Source organism: Coregonus clupeaformis, unplaced genomic scaffold (genome assembly GCF_020615455.1).
Source record: "Coregonus clupeaformis isolate EN_2021a unplaced genomic scaffold, ASM2061545v1 scaf0594, whole genome shotgun sequence".
Classification (NCBI taxonomy): domain Eukaryota; kingdom Metazoa; phylum Chordata; class Actinopteri; order Salmoniformes; family Salmonidae; genus Coregonus; species Coregonus clupeaformis.
The window spans coordinates 221,452-238,079 of NW_025534049.1; the positions used below are offsets into that span (position 1 = coordinate 221,452).

The 16,628-nt window shown below is 44.5% G+C and overlaps 1 protein-coding gene across 1 annotated transcript in view; it reads right to left on the minus strand.

The window, feature by feature from the left end:
- The window catches only part of LOC121572282 (ataxin-1-like), a 60,668-nt gene extending 47,424 nt beyond the window's left edge, over positions 1 to 13,244 (minus strand). The window contains exon 1 of the mRNA XM_045216066.1: positions 13,125 to 13,244. The gene's annotated coding sequence lies outside the window, so the exon portion shown is untranslated. The remainder of the gene's footprint in view (positions 1 to 13,124) is intronic.
- Positions 13,245 to 16,628: the final 3,384 nt, after the last annotated feature.

Sequence of the window (16,628 nt, forward strand, 5' to 3'; positions counted from 1 at the left end):
CTAGTGGACACCAGGAGCCTATGCTAGTGGACACCAGGGGCCAATGCTAGTGGACACCAGGGGACAATGCTAGTGGACACCAGGGGCCAATGCTAGTGGACATCAGGGGACAATGCTAGTGGACACCAGGGGACAATGCTAGTGGACACCAGGGGCCAATGCTAGTGGACACCAGGGGCCTATGCTAGTGGACACCAGGGGCCTATGCTAGTGGACACCAGGGGCCAATGCTAGTGGACACCAGGGGCCTATGCTAGCACCAGATAACTAGTCCCTGTTCTCACATAGCAGGACCATAGGACTGGACATCTAGCCCTGAGTCCACTGTTACTGGTACTGTTTTTCCCCAAGACTGCATTGCCATAGCTCCATGGAAGACTTTAGTTTTTCAGTTTAACTTAGATGATGAATGCACTTATTGTGATTAAAGTGTCTCTGTGTACAGAAGAGGGTATAAGCACTAACTCAGTGAGTCAACCGGCGAGTGGGGATCGGGGCCACACCTCTTTCATCAGGATCCTGAGCATTTCGCTACACCCGCAATAACATCTGCAAAATATGTGTGTGTGACCAAGAGAATTCGATTTGATTTGATTTGAGCTGACAGATTGAACTGACAGACTGAGTTGACAGACTGAGTTGACAGACTGAACTGACAGACTGAGCTTAGCAGCAAGCTGGGGGAGAACACACTTTAGTCACGGCTCTGTCTGGCCTGAACATAGTGTATGTATATGTATCATAGTATCATAGTATCATAGTATCATAGTATCATAGTATCATAGTGTATGTATATGTATCATAGTATCATAGTGTATGTATATGTATCATAGTATCATAGTATATGTATATGTATCATAGTATCATTGTATATGTATCATAGTATCATAGTATATGTATATGTATCATAGTATCATTGTATCATAGTATAATAGTATATGTATATGTATCATAGCATCATGACCTACAAAACTCTAAAAACAGCCACCACCTTGAAAATGTGTCCCCTGTAGCCCAGTTGGTAGAGCATGGTCCCCTGTAGCTCAGTTGGTAGAGCATGGTCCCCTGTAGCTCAGTTGGTAGAGCATGGTCCCCTGTAGCTCAGTTGGTAGAGCATGGTCCCCTGTAGCTCAGTTGGTAGAGCATGGTCCCCTGTAGCTCAGTTGGTAGAGCATGGTCCCCTGTAGCTCAGTTGGTAGAGCATGGTCCCCTGTAGCCCAGTTGGTAGAGCATGGTCCCCTGTAGCCCAGTGGGTAGAGCATGGTCCCCTGTAGCCCAGTTGGTAGAGCATGGTCCCCTGTAGCTCAGTTGGTAGAGCATGGTCCCCTGTAGCTCAGTTGGTAGAGCATGGTCCCCTGTAGCTCAGTTGGTAGAGCATGGTCCCCTGTAGCTCAGTTGGTAGAGCATGGTCCCCTGTAGCTCAGTTGGTAGAGCATGGTCCCCTGTAGCTCAGTGGGTAGAGCATGGTCCCCTGTAGCTCAGTTGGTAGAGCATGGTCCCCTGTAGCTCAGTTGGTAGAGCATGGCGCTTGCAACGCCAGGGTTGTGGATTCATTTCCCACGGGGGGCCAGTATGTAAATGTATGCACTCACTAACTGTAAGTCGCTCTGGATAAGTGCGTCTGCTAAATGACAAAAAAAAGATATATATATATATATATATATATATATATATATATTTGTTTTTAATATCATATTTTTTCTTAGATGAAACAACAGTCATTTTTACAAAAGAAGAGTGTCAAACCTGTACTGTACAGAATGTCCTGTAAGATATGTAAAGAAATAAAGCAGAAAGCCTGCAATATGCTTCAATACAATTTACTGTATTTTTTCAAATTACTGTATTTAGCTTTTTGCAGAGTAATTCCAAAATACACAAAAATAAATAATTCCAGTACTGTTAAACAAACAAAAAGTGTCTACACACTATGAATATGCTTAGCATATTGTCCAAATGAAACAGATCTATAACAGTGCTAGTCAACCCTGTCGGCTGCATTGGGCCACAAGTTCTCATCCACATCACACCGTATGGCCTCTTGCCCAATACACCTGGGAAATTATCTCTTTGCATGCCTGATCCATCCCTGGCAATCTTCTGCAGAGATATCCAGGCATCCTGCATTCATTGAATCCAAGAGTGACATTTGTTCATGTGGATGGTGGTCATAAACTTTCCACCTCCATGAGGAAAATAATTATTCTATGGGGTTGAGGAAGGGAGAGTAAGGCGGGAGGAAAAGTGCCACCGTCCCGGGATGGGCTGAAAACCCCCTGTGACTGCCACATTGTCCCATACAATCACCCAGGTTGCCCTGTTTCTTCACCTGGCAAAAGCCTTCCATAGAGGTCATCCATGAATGAAATGAGGGGCTCTGTGTTGTATGGCCCAATTAGTGGTTTATGTAACAGCAGATCCTTCAGAGGATATTACGGCACACATTGTGATGTTGGCACCCCTCTGGCCCGGGACATTCACTGTTGCTCTTTTCCCAATCACATTCCTTCCACGTCGGCGTGTTTTGGCCCTGTTAAAACCAGCCTCATCCACAAAGACGAACATGTTGGCTTCAAGCTCCATGACACTCTAAAATATTGTAAGGGCAAGGGCAACATAAGTTATTCTATAACAGTAGTTTACATTACAGTATGCTGCAACTGAAATCACTGCTGAGTGTGCAGTGCTCTGGTGGGTTTTGTTTACAGTAAAAACAGTCCTGTATTACAGGATATAGACATCTTACCTGGACATATTGGTACCGGAGTTCCTTGACATGATCAGAGTTCCTCTCAAAGGGAACAGTGTACACCTGCTTCATGCTGATATGATGCTTTGTCAAGACTCTAGCAATGGTTGTCGTGCTTACACTTTCAACATTTTGAAATGTATTATTGTCTGCCAACACTCTCTCTTGAATCTCTCCGAGTTTTATGGCATTGTTGCTAATGACCTTGTCAACAATTACAGCTTCCTGCTGAGCAGAGAAAATCCTACCTCTCCCCCCTCCATTTGATAACCGTTGGGTCCTAAAACAGAAATAAAATTACACACAAGTGGTTCGGAGAGCTTTTGCTCGATTTACTACTGTACAGTAATATTCAGTACAGTTAGATGCCCATGCAGAATGCATATCTTACCTGTTAGTTTGCTGGAAGGATCTTATAATAGATGACACAGTTGAGCGTTGCAAATTTGGCTGCACTCTGAGACCAGCATCTCTCATTGATAGACCATGATTGACAACATGATCAATGATTGTAGCCCTAATCTCATCTGACACTACAACTCTGGTTCTTCCCCTCAGTCGTCTTCCACCACGTATACGTAATCCTCTGCCTCTCCCGGCAACTCTTCCGCCTCTGTAAGCCACTACACAATCTCTGGCTGGGTCCATGTTTATGTAAAATATATTCCAAAGATGTCCCCTTTTGTAGAGATGGTAATGACATAAAAATGGAAAACACCTGGGTAGGTCTTCAGTTACGTAATGTAGAATGAAAATCAACTCTGAATAATTAAGAGTTATTATTATTATTTTAAAATAAAATTGCAGTATAATTCAATGTTCAGTAGCTTTTGAACTTGAGTTTAACAGTTTTGATAAGGGTATCTTAACATTTGCAAAATGGTCTGTAGATATATATAGTTTTGTTGGTAAATGTGTTTTTGTGAGACAAATATTTATGTAATTTGAAAGATGTTGTCATTGAATGCATTTTGTGTCAAAGCAATGACAAATGATCCACAGGTTGCCACATAGAGTGTTGTTGTGATAACTGTATTTAGAGTTTTGCACATGTATCCGCAGTATTGAACAATGCTGTGGTCCTCTGTAGCTCAGCTGGTAGAGCACGGCGCTTGTAGCGCCAAGGTAGTGGGTTCGATCCCCGGGACCACCCATGCACAAAAATGTATGCACGCATGACTGTAAGTCGCTTTGGATAAAAGCGTCTGCTAAATGGCATATTATATTATTATTATAATGCTTGTTAGTAATTGAAAAAAACTGTAAATAGTTTTTTTTCCTTCATCAATCTACACACAATACCCCATAATGACAAAGCAAAAACAGGTTTGTAGAAATCTTTGCTAATTATTAAAAATAAAAAACAGAAATATCACACTTACATAAGTATTCAGACCCTTTACTCAGTACTTTGTTGAAGGACCTGTGGCAGCGATTACAGCCTTGAGTCTTCTTGGGTATGACGCTACAAGATTGGCACACCTGTATTTGGGGAGTTTCTCCCATTATTCTCTGCAGATCCTCTCAAGCTCTGTCAGGTTGGAAGCGGAGCGTCTCTGCACAGGTATTTTCAGATCTCTCCAGAGATGTTCGATCAGGTTCAAGTCCGGGCTCTGGCTGGGCCACTCAAGGACATTCAGAGACTTGCTGTGTTGCCTTGGCTGTGTGTTTAGGGTCGTTGTCCTGTTGGAAGGTGAATCTTCGCCCCCAGTCTGAGGTCCTGAGCGCTCTGGAGCATGTTTTCATCAAGGATCTCTCTGTACTTTGCTCCGTTCATCTCCCAGTCCCTGCCGCTGAAGAAAAATCCCACAGCATGATGCTGCCACCACCATGTTTCACCGTAGGAATGGTGCCAGGTTTCCTCCAGATGTGACGCTTGGCATTCAGGCCAAAGAGTTCAATCTTGGTTTCATCAGACCAGAGAATCTTGTTTCTCATGGTCTGAGAGTCCTTTAGGTGCCTTTTGGCAAACTCCAAGTGGGCTGTCGTGCCTTTTACTGAATAGTGGCTTCCATCTGGCCACTCTACCATAAAGCCTGATTGGTGGAGTGCTGCAGAGATGGTTGTCCTTCTGTAAGGTTCTCCCATCTTCACAGAGGAACTCTGGAGCTCTGTCAGAGTGACCATCAGGTTTTTGGTTATCTCCCTGACCAAGGCCCTTCTCCCCCGATTGCTCAGTTTGGCCGGGCGGCCAGCTCTATGAAGAGTCTTGGTGGTTCCAAACTTCTTCCATTTTAGAATGATGGAGGCCACTGTGTTCTTGGGGACCTTCAGTGCTGCAGACATTATTTGGTACCCTTCACCAGATCTGTGCCTTCGACACAATCCTGTCTCGGAGCTCTACGGACAATTCCTTTGACCTCATGGCTTGGTTTTTGCTCTGACATGCACTGGCAACTGTGGGACCTTATATAGATACAGTGGGGGAAAAAGTATTTAGTCAGCCACCAATTGTGCAAGTTCTCCCACTTAAAAAGATGAGAGAGGCCTGTAATTTTCATCATAGGTACACGTCAACTATGACAGACAAAATGAGGAAAGAAAATCCAGAAAATCACATTGTAGGATTTTTAATGAGTTTATTTGCAAATTATGGTAGAAAATAAGTATTTGGTCAATAACAAAAGTTTCTCAATACTTTGTTATATACCCTTTGTTGGCAATGACACAGGTCAAACGTTTTCTGTAAGTCTTCACAAGGTTTTCACACACTGTTGCTGGTATTTTGGCCCATTCCTCCATGCAGATCTCCTCTAGAGCAGTGATGTTTTGGGGCTGTCGCTGGGCAACACGGACTTTCAACTCCCTCCAAAGATTTTCTATGGGGTTGAGATCTGGAGACTGGCTAGGCCACTCCAGGACCTTGAAATGCTTCTTACGAAGCCACTCCTTCGTTGCCCGGGCGGTGTGTTTGGGATCATTGTCATGCTGAAAGAGCCAGCCACGTTTCATCTTCAATGCCCTTGCTGATGGAAGGAGGTTTTCACTCAAAATCACACGATACATGGCCCCATTCATTCTTTCCTTTACACGGATCAGTCGTCCTGGTCCCTTTGCAGAAAAACAGCCCCAAAGCAAGATGTTTCCACCCCCATGCTTCACAGTAGGTATGGTGTTCTTTGGATGCAACTCAGCATTCTTTGTCCTCCAAACACGACCGAGTTGAGTTTTTACCAAAAAAGTTCTATTTTGGTTTCATCTGACCATATGACATTCTCCCAATCCTCTTCTGGATCATCCAAATGCACTCTAGCAAACTTCAGACGGGCCTGGACATGTACTGGCTTAAGCAGGGGGACACGTCTTGCACTGCAGGATTTGAGTCCCTGGCGGCGTAGTGTGTTACTGATGGTAGGCTTTGTTACTTTGGTCCCAGCTCTCTGCAGGTCATTCACTAGGTGGTGGTTCTGGGATTTTTGCTCACCGTTCTTGTGATCATTCTGACCCCACGGGGTGAGATCTTGCATGGAGCCCCAGATCGAGGGAGATTATCAGTGGTCTTGTATGTCTTCCATTTCCTAATAATTGCTCCCACAGTTGATTTCTTCAAACCAAGCTGCTTACCTATTGCAGATTCAGTCTTCCCAGCCTGGTGCAGGTCTACAATTTTGTTTCTGGTGTCCTTTGACAGCTCTTTGGTCTTGGCCATAGTGAAGTTTGGAGTGTGACTGTTTGAGGTTGTGGACAGGTGTCTTTTATACTGATAACAAGTTCAAACAGGTGCCATTAATACAGGTAACGAGTGGAGGACAGAGGAGCCTCTTAAAGAAGAAGTTACAGGTCTGTGAGAGCCAGAAATCTTGCTTGTTTGTAGGTGACCAAATACTTATTTTCCACCATAATTTGCAAATAAATTCATAAAGAATCCTACAATGTGATTTTATGGATTTTTTTCTCTCAATTTGTCTGTCATAGTTGACGCGTACCTATGATGAAAATTACAGGCCTCTCTCATCTTTTTAAGTGGGAGAACTTGCACAATTGGTGGCTGACTAAATACTTTTTTCCCCCACTGTAGGTGTGTGCCTTTCCAAATCATGTCCAATCAATTTAATTTACCACAGGTGGACTCCAATCAAGTTGAAGAAACATCTCAAGGATGATCAATGGAAACAGGATGCACATGAGCTCAGTTTCGAGTCTCATAGCAAAGGGTCTGAATACTTATGTAAATAAGGTATTTCTGTTTTTATTTTGAATAAATGTGCAAACATTTCTAAAAATCTGTTTTCGCTTTGGCATTATGGGATATTGTGTGTAGATTGATGAGGACATTTTTTTATTTAATCAATTTTAGAATAAGGCTTTAACGTAACAAAATGAATGAATTGGAACGCAGACTGCGAAACAGGCCTAATCGCCCAACATCAGTGCCCAACCTCACTAATGCTCTTGTGGCTGAATGGAAGCAAGTCCCCGCAGCAATGTTCCAACATCTAGTGGAAAGCCTTCCCAGAAGAATGGAGGCTGTTATAGCAGCAAAGTGGGGACCAACTCTATATTAATGCCCATGATTTGGAATGAGATGTTCGACGAGCAGGCGTCCACATACTTTTGGTCATGTAGTGTACATTATTGAAAAAAGCCCAGCAGGATAGGAGAAGACATAGAAACAGAATTACAGACAGACTTAATTCGATTCCCTCTGGAGCTAGCAGGGGTATCACAGGTTGGAGTACCAGGATCAAACAGAAAGGGGTGACAGAGAGCAGAATACCCCCCCCCCCCCCCCCCCCAAAAAAAAATGCAGGCCGAAATCAGTGGTCCTCTGTAGCTCAGCTGGTAGAGCACGGCGCTTGTAACGCCAAGGTAGTGGGTTCGATCCCCGGGACCACCCATACACAAAAAAAAAAATGTATGCACGCATGACTGTAAGTCGCTTTGGATAAAAGCGTCTGCTAAATGGCATATTATATTATTATATTATCACTTTCTGAGTCAAAATGCAGGCCGAAATCACTTTCTGAGTCAAAATGCAGGCCGCTTAGATTTCTTTTTAACCTGACTTAAAAAATGCAAACCTATGCAACATTAACCTATTAAAAACAGTTATATAGCAATGAGGTTTGTGCAGTAGGCTATAGGCTTGATACATTATCACTGCATATTAGATACATTATCATTATCATCATATTAGATACATTATCACTACTCTGCTTTGCCCTGCCAATGTTGTTATTCTCAGACCATTTAAAAATGATATAAATAAATTGGTCATTTAGCAGACGCTCTTATCCAGAGCGACTTACAGGAGCAATTAGGGTTAAGTGCCTTGCTCAAGGGCACATCGACAGATTTTTCACCTAGTCGGCTCGGGGATTAGAACCAGCAACCTTTCAGTTACTGGCACAACGCTCTTAACCACTAAGCTACCTGCCGCCCTAAAAATGATATAAAACTACTTGAGGTCTATGATCACTCAGGTAATACATCATCATTTGTGGAACAGCTGATTGAGCATAAAATGAAATAATTTGTTTTCTTTATTTTACTGGCATGCATCTGATGGTCAGTCTCAGGGTTTCCACTAGATAGCACAGCTAAAAAGTCAAAATTGGCTATATCGTAAAAATTCATGAAAACAAAAATTCATGAAAACAAAAAATGAATTTAAGGTTAGGTTTAGGCATAAGGTTAACAGTGTGTTTAAGGTTAGGGTTAAGGTTATTAATCACATTTTAAGAAGAGAAATTGTAGAAATACGCAAGTGTATGACTTTGTGGATGTGGTAACTAGTGATGACCCAGTCTCAGCTGAGGGAGAGCATCAGAGGGTCCGGTCCGCCTCTCACCGTCGGACCATCCCTCAACTCCCCCCCCGCTAACGCCTTGATCTGACCGGCAACTGTTCAACTTACACCTTTTGCTACTATTTCTGTCAAGCCTACGCGTACAATTTGATGTATACGTTGGATTTATCCACACAGAACGCACTGCAGCTACCTCTACAACGCAATGCTGCAAGGCAAACGCAGTGTTCCATTGGAAATGAATGTACTTCTGGTGTACCAGAATGCACAACGCTGTCGGTGTGATCAAGGCGTAAGACTGACCAAAAAGGGGACACCCGTCTCCGAGCTGATGGCGAAATAATGCCTCATGCAAAAAGTGTATGTTGTTACTCCTATGACCAGAAAATGTGAAATATTCCTCGATATAAAAAAAACACACAGCCGCTAATAATAACAATGCAAGCCTATCGATACACTTTGCTACTCGTACAAAGAGGCTGTAGTGATGGTTGCAGCGCGAATGGTAGAAGCGCGTTTTATGGCTGAATAAAAACTTCAACATGAACTCACTCATCAAAACTACAGCTCTTTGTTGTATTTGTTGACAGTCTTTCTCTAGTCATGGTTTTAGACGTTTTGAAATCACAGTGTTGTCAACTTACTTTGCTGTATGCTCGAGAAAGCTGGTAGAGAGCAAACACGGTGATCTGAGCAATCTGATTGGCTAGCAGTAGGCCTATAGGTAGGCGGAGTTTGTACCTTCAGACACATGAAATGGTTAAAAATGGGAACACTTCGCCTACCCAGCGTGCAGGGCAGCTGAAATAACACCTACTGCCAACAGCAGAGACAGAAAAACAGTTGGGAATGAAAGGCTTTATCATTTTTTTTTTTTATAGGAATGTTACGAGATCGACCGTGCTCGACCGTTTGGTGAACACTTATATATGGGGTAATGAATGAGCATATCTATTAAAAAAAAATATATATATTTCTGGGTTACATATTCATCAGAGTGCTTCAGGCATTTGTGCAGGGAGAATGACTTTGAGATGAATCACTAACCCTGTGAATCAAGCCATGATGGACTATGTAGAGATAACCTGTTTTTTGCAGGTTTAGTTTAAAGCCAGCTAATGTTGGAAGCCGCTAAAAGACACTCAGGAACCATTAAGTTCTCACTGACACTGACTGAAACTCGGTTTAACCAGGCTAACAGAGAGAGTTAGAAAAACACTCAACTAGCTTCAGAGTCAGTTGGCTGTTACCATTAGGTTCTCACTGACACAGACTGAAACACATTAGCTGTACATTAATCATACACGGAACATAGCCATACATTAAAGCTGAGATCCGCGATAGGCGAAATAGCGCCACTGGCCGCCCCCAGGCGCATTTGCTATTGTTTTTTGTTTTGAGGAAATTAGTATCCGGCATCGTGGTAAAACTGTACTGGATATCTGTATAATATCTATATCATGTTTCTAGGTCAGTGTAGTGACGGTGTTAGCAATCGGTTGTTTGGTCTGTAGGGCATGACAGAGCTGAACATGCATAGTTGCACAGCTGCACGCACACAGGCACTCTAGGTTACTCTAGGTTACTGCACATTCAGTAAACAGGTAGACACTCACACTCACACACACACACTCACACTCACACTCACACTCACACTCACACACACACACACACACACACACACACACACACACACACACACACACACACACACACACACTCACACACACACACACACACTCACACACACACTCACACACTCACACACACTCACACACACACTCACACACTCACACTCACACACACTCACACACACACTCACACTCACACTCACACTCACACACTCACACTCACACACACACTCACACACACTCACACTCACACACACACTCACACACTCACACTCACACTCACACACACACACTCTCACACACACACACTCACACACTCACACTCACACTCACACACTCACACACTCACACACTCACACACTCACACACACTCACACACACACTCACACACTCACACACTCACACACTCACACACTCACACACACACTCACACACTCACACACTCACACACTCACACTCACACTCACACACACACTCACACTCACACAATCACACACGCTAAAGTAGAGGCAGCTTATGTGACCATGTTAATAGATTCTGCATGTATATGCATGTATTTTTTTCCCAAGAACTGTTTTATGGGGTGTTTTTCTTCCCCAACCCACACAGCTATAGTTCTCACAGGGGGGGACGTTTCTCACAGGAAACACCCAGCAACTCTATTTTCCTGGCGGTGTGTGTGTGTGTGGGTGTGTCTGTGACCGTGTGTATGTGTGTGTGTGGAGGTGTGTGAAAGTGCTGCTTCACTAGTGAGAGCCCCTATGTTGTTTACAAAAAAATATAGCTCTGTTGCTAGGCAGACTACCTAATCCCTTTCCTCCAATCAGAGTCCAGGGAACACAGAGGAGCGAGAGGGAGTCACTCCAGTGAGCAGAGCATACAGTAGCTATAGCTAGCTGAGAGACCACTGCCTCACACACACACACACACACACACACACACACACACACACACACACACACACACACACACACACACACACACACACACACACACACACACACACACACACACACACACACACACACACACACACACACACACACACAAACTGTAGGAGCAGCTCTCAGCCTACAGTACAGGCTATGGTGACTGACTCCACTCACTTCAGTAGTACTAACATCAAATGCACATCAGTTCACAAGGAGATGCTAGCAGAGCAAAGCATACACTCTTAGAAAAAAGGTTTCTTCGGCTGTCCCCATAGGAGAACCCTTTTTGGTTCCAGATAAAAACCCTTTATGGTTCCAGGTAGAAACCTTTTAGATTCCATGTAGAACCCTCTGTTGAAAGGGTTATACATGAAACCCAAAACGGTTCTACTTGGAACCAAAAGGGTTCTACCTGGAAACAAAAAGGGTTGTTCAAAGGGTTCTCCTAAGTGGACAGACGAAAAACCCTTTTAGGTTCTAGGTAACACCTTTTTTTTCTAAGCGTTTAGTCTGGTCAGGTGTTGTGACAGCTTTATTGGTAATGTTATTAAAACTACTCCAGTCACATTCACTTTATGATCGTATGAAAAGCAGACCGTGTCAAATTGAAACACACATACACACGCACACACACACACACACACAAAAAATGTAAACAGGAAGAAGTGAAGAGAATCAAGCCTCCCCTCAGACTCCATCCTGATGCTGTTGTGAGACTCCATCCTGATGTTTGTTGAGGTGTTTAAAATCGAGCACACAGCCATACAATCTCCATAGACAAACATTGGCAGTAGAATGGCCTTACTGAAGAGCTCAGTGACTTTCAACGTGTCACCGTCATAGGATGCCACCTTTCCAACAAGTCAGTTCATCAAATTTCTGCCTGATGGTATATCACACCAACAGAGTCACCAACATAATCTAGACCCTGTTCCCTTTAACTCTGCTTCTGTTCTCCAGGACCTAGGGGTTCTGCCTAACACCCAGATGTGGATCCATCTGTAAGTGCTGTTATTGTGAAGTGAAAACATCTAGGAGCAACAACGGCTCAGCCACAAAGTGGTAGGCCACACAAAATCACAGAACAGGACAGCTGAAGTGCTGAAGTGCATTAACATCGCCTGTCTTTGGTTGTAACACTAACTACCGAGTTCCAAACTGCTTCTGGAAGCAACGTCAGCACAATAACTGTTCGTCAGGAGCTTCATGAAATGGGTTTCCATGGCCGAGCAGCCGCACACAAGCCTAAGATCACCATGCGCAATGCCAAGTGTCGGCTGGAGTGGTGTAAAGCTCGCCGCCATTGGACTCTGGAGCAGTGGAAACGCATTCTCTGGAGTGATGAATCACGCTTCACCATCTGGTAGTCCGACGGATGAATTTGGGTTTGGCGGATACCAGGAGAATGCTACCTACCCCAATGCATAGTGCCAACTGTAAGGTTTGGTGGAGGAGGAATAATGGTCTGGGGCTGTTTTTCGTGTTTCAGGCTAGGTCCCTTAGTTCCAGTGAAGGGAAATCTTAACGCTACAGCAATGACATTCTAGACGATTATGTGCTTCCAACTTTGTGGCAACAGTTTGGGGAAGGCCCTTTCCTGTTTCAGCATGACAATTCCCCCATGCACAAAGCGAGGTCCATACAGAAATGGTTTGTCGAGATCGGTGTGGAAGAACTTGACTGGCCTGCACAGAGCCCTGACCTCAACCCCATCGAACACCTTTGGGATAAATTGGAACGCCGAAAGAGAGCCAACATCAGTGCCCGACCTCACTAATGCTCTTGTGGCCAAATGGAAGCAAGTCCCCGCAGCAATGTTCCAACATCTAGTGGAAAGCCTTCCCAGAAGAGGGTAGCTGTTATAGCAGCAAAAGGGGGGGACCAACTCCATATTAATGCACATGATTTTGGAATGAGATGTTGTCCACATACTTTTGGTCATGTAGTGTATTTTACAGATACGGAGCAACAACACCCCCACGACTAAGATGTAACTTTCACGACACACAGATGCAGGCAGAATGTTCATTGTATGATAGGGGAGGGTTTTAGGGGGGTCCTACCTCATTCAACAGAGCTCCTCCTGTCCCTCCTGTGTGTCAGCACGTAAAACAGCCCATGGAAGGGTCCTTCAATCAGAACGCAGCACTGCTTCCTCTCAGCGCCCCCAGCACTACCTGAGGAGAGAGAGACAGGTAAACACTACCTGAGGAGAGAGAGACAGGTAAACACTACCTGAGGAGAGAGAGACAGGTAGACACTAGCTGAGAGAGAGAGACAGGTAGACACTAGCTGAGAGAGAGAGACAGGTAGACACTAGCTGAGAGAGAGAGACAGATAGACACTAGCTGAGAGAGAGAGACAGGTAGACACTAGCTGAAGAGAGAGAGACAGGTAGACACTAGCTGAGGAGAGATAGACAGGTAGACACTAGCTGAGAGAGAGACAGGTAGACACTAGCTGAGAGAGAGAGACAGATAGACACTAGCTGAGGAGAGAGAGACAGGTAGACACTAGCTGAGAGAGAGACAGGTAGACAAGGTCAGAGAGCGAGACAGATAGACACTAGCTGAGGAGAGAGGTAGACAGGTAGACACTAGCTGAGAGAGAGAGACAGGTAGACACTAGCTGAGAGAGAGAGACAGGTAGACACTAGCTGAGAGAGAGAGACAGGTAGACACTAGCTGAGAGAGAGAGACAGGTAGACACTAGCTGAGAGAGAGACAGGTAGACACTAGCTGAGGAGAGAGAGACAGGTAGACACTAGCTGAGAGAGAGAGACAGGTAGACACTAGCTGAGGAGAGAGAGACAGGTAGACACTAGCTGAGGAGAGAGAGACAGGTAGACACTAGCTGAGAGAGAGAGACAGGTAGACACTAGCTGAGAGAGAGACAGGTAGACACTAGCTGAGAGAGAGACAGATAGACAGGTCAGACAGCTAGACAGTAGACAGGTCAGACAGGTAGACAGGTCAGACAGGTAGACAGGTCAGACACAAGCTGTGATAAGAGTGTGACGTTAATATGGTTTCATCAAACTCAGTCCAAATAAAAACTGTAACATTTCACATGATACACTCACTGTTTTTACATGAACACAGAAACGCTACAATACAACACACACATATGCACACACACTGTAATGTAGAGAACAGAATACACAATGTGGGACTAATTAGGGATGTTGTGTTGACGTGAGGCACAGACAGACAGACAGACAGCTAGTCTCTCCTGCCTTTTGTGTTGTTGTCTGAGCTCTGTCCATATACTGGAGCTGCAGCATTATAGTACATCCTCCCTAGACATCATGCAGTCAGCCAGTAAGTCAGCCAGTCAACCAGTCGTCAGCCAGCCAGCCAGTCAGTCAGCCTGCTCTTAACAATGAGCCTGTTTCCAGACCAGTATTCACAGAGCAGGACTTCATTAGGAGGGAGATCTTATTTTTATGTAATTTTTATTTTAACCAAAAAAATTAAGGATTCTAGCTTTAAAATCTCAAATTATTTTTCATTGTGCTTCAATTGTTTTTGTGTGTACCTACATTTTTCAACTTAGGCGCAAACATTGCTCCTTGTAAAAAATGTCAGCGTAGAGCATCAATATACACAGCAATACACAAAGAGAAAAACACAGTCATAGAAAACAAACACATTCTTCAGTAAAAAGGTCCTCAATCAGCCTTTTGAATTACCCTAGAGGCACCAATTCATCCAACTTGGAGATCATTCCAAAAAGTAAGGTTCAAATTTACCCAACTCAGTGTTGATCGAAGGGCTCTCCAGAGATAGCCCTCCCTGAGACCGTGTCCGGTATATCGTACGCCTGTAATTCAACAATTAAGTAAGGTATGGCAGAAGTTTATGCAGGAGGGCTTTATAAACAAAAAGTGCAATGCATCGATCTTCAAAGAGGACCAGCTTACTTTGTGATACATAATGCAGTGATGTGTACACTGAACCTGTCACCCATAAATAAAGCATAGTGCACTATGATAAACTGTGTCCAATGGCTTCAGTACAGTGGCAGCTGCATTCATATAGACAACATCGCCATAGTCTATAACCGGAAGACTGCTGTACCTGATGCTCCAGGCACTAACCAACAGGGGGCGCTGTCCTTTACAGTATCTGTATGAGACATTGCATTCCATACTGTAACCACTCTCTCTCTACAGCCTCCCTCCCTCCCTCCCTCCTCCTCCCTCCTCCCTCCCCTCCCTCCCTCCCTCCCTCTCTCCCTCCCACAGGTTATGAGCTTCCAACTATGATAATAGAGAGAGAATGTCTGTGTGGCTTCACAGATGGAGAGAAAGAATCAATATGTTTCTATGGGAGTGGAAAGCACTGGGCTTATGTTACAGCAGGGACCGAGTCCAGGCCACCCGCGCCACACACACACACTGGGCCTCTCCTCCGCACTGCCCACTGAGACTGATGGCGAGAGAGGAAGTGGGCTTGATATGTGGAAAGAGAGAGAGAGAGAGAGAGAGAGAGAGAGAGAGAGAGAGAGAGAGAGAGAGAGAGAGAGAGAGAGAGAGAGAGAGAGAGAGAGAGAGAGAGAGAGAGAGAGACAGAGACAGAGACAGAGAGTCAGCCAGCCTTATGGTACCAAGACAGGTGGGTAGATCAATAATACCCAATACATGTCAGTTTGTTTGTAAATGACAGAGCGATGACTCAAATCAAATTTATTTGCCACATGCGCCGAATACAACAGGTGTAGACATTACCGTGAAATGCTTACTTACAGCCCTTAACCAACAATGCATTTATTTCTTAATAAAAAAGTAAAATAAAACAACAACAACAAAAAAGTGTTGAGAAAAAAAGAGCAAAGTAAAATAAAATAACAGTGGGGAGGCTATATACATTGGGGGTACCGGTGTAGAATCAATGTGCGGGGGCACCGACTAGTTGATGTAGTTGAGGTAATATGTACATGTGGGTAGAGTTAAAGTGACTATGCATAAATAATTAACAGAGTAGCAGCAGCGTAAAAAGATGGGGTGGGGGGGCAAGTAGTCCGGGTAGCCATGATTAGCTGTTCAGGAGTCTTATGGCTTGGGGGTAGAAGCTGTTGAGAAGCCTTTTGGACCTAGACTTGGCGCTCCGGTACCGCTTGCCGTGCGGTAGCAGAGAGAACAGTCTATGACTAGGGTGGCTGGAGTCTTTGACAATTTTGAGGGCCTTCCTCTGACACCGCCTGGTATAGAGGTCCTGGATGGCAGGAAGCTTGGCCTCAGTGATGTACTGGGCCGTACGCACTACCCTCTGTAGTGCCTTGCGGTCGGAGGCCGAGCAGTTGCCATACCAGGCGGTGATGCAACCAGTCAGGATGCTCTCGATGGTGCAGCTGTAGAACTTTTGAGGATCTGAGGACCCATGCCAAATCTTTTCAGTCTCCTGAGGGGGAATAGGCTTTGTCGTGCCCTCTTCACGACTGTCTTGGTGTGTTTGGACCATGATAGTTCGTTGGTGATGTGGACACCAAGGAACTTGAAGCTCTCAACCTGTTCCACTACAACCCCGTGGATGAGAATGGGGGCGTGCTCAGTCCTCTTTTTTTTC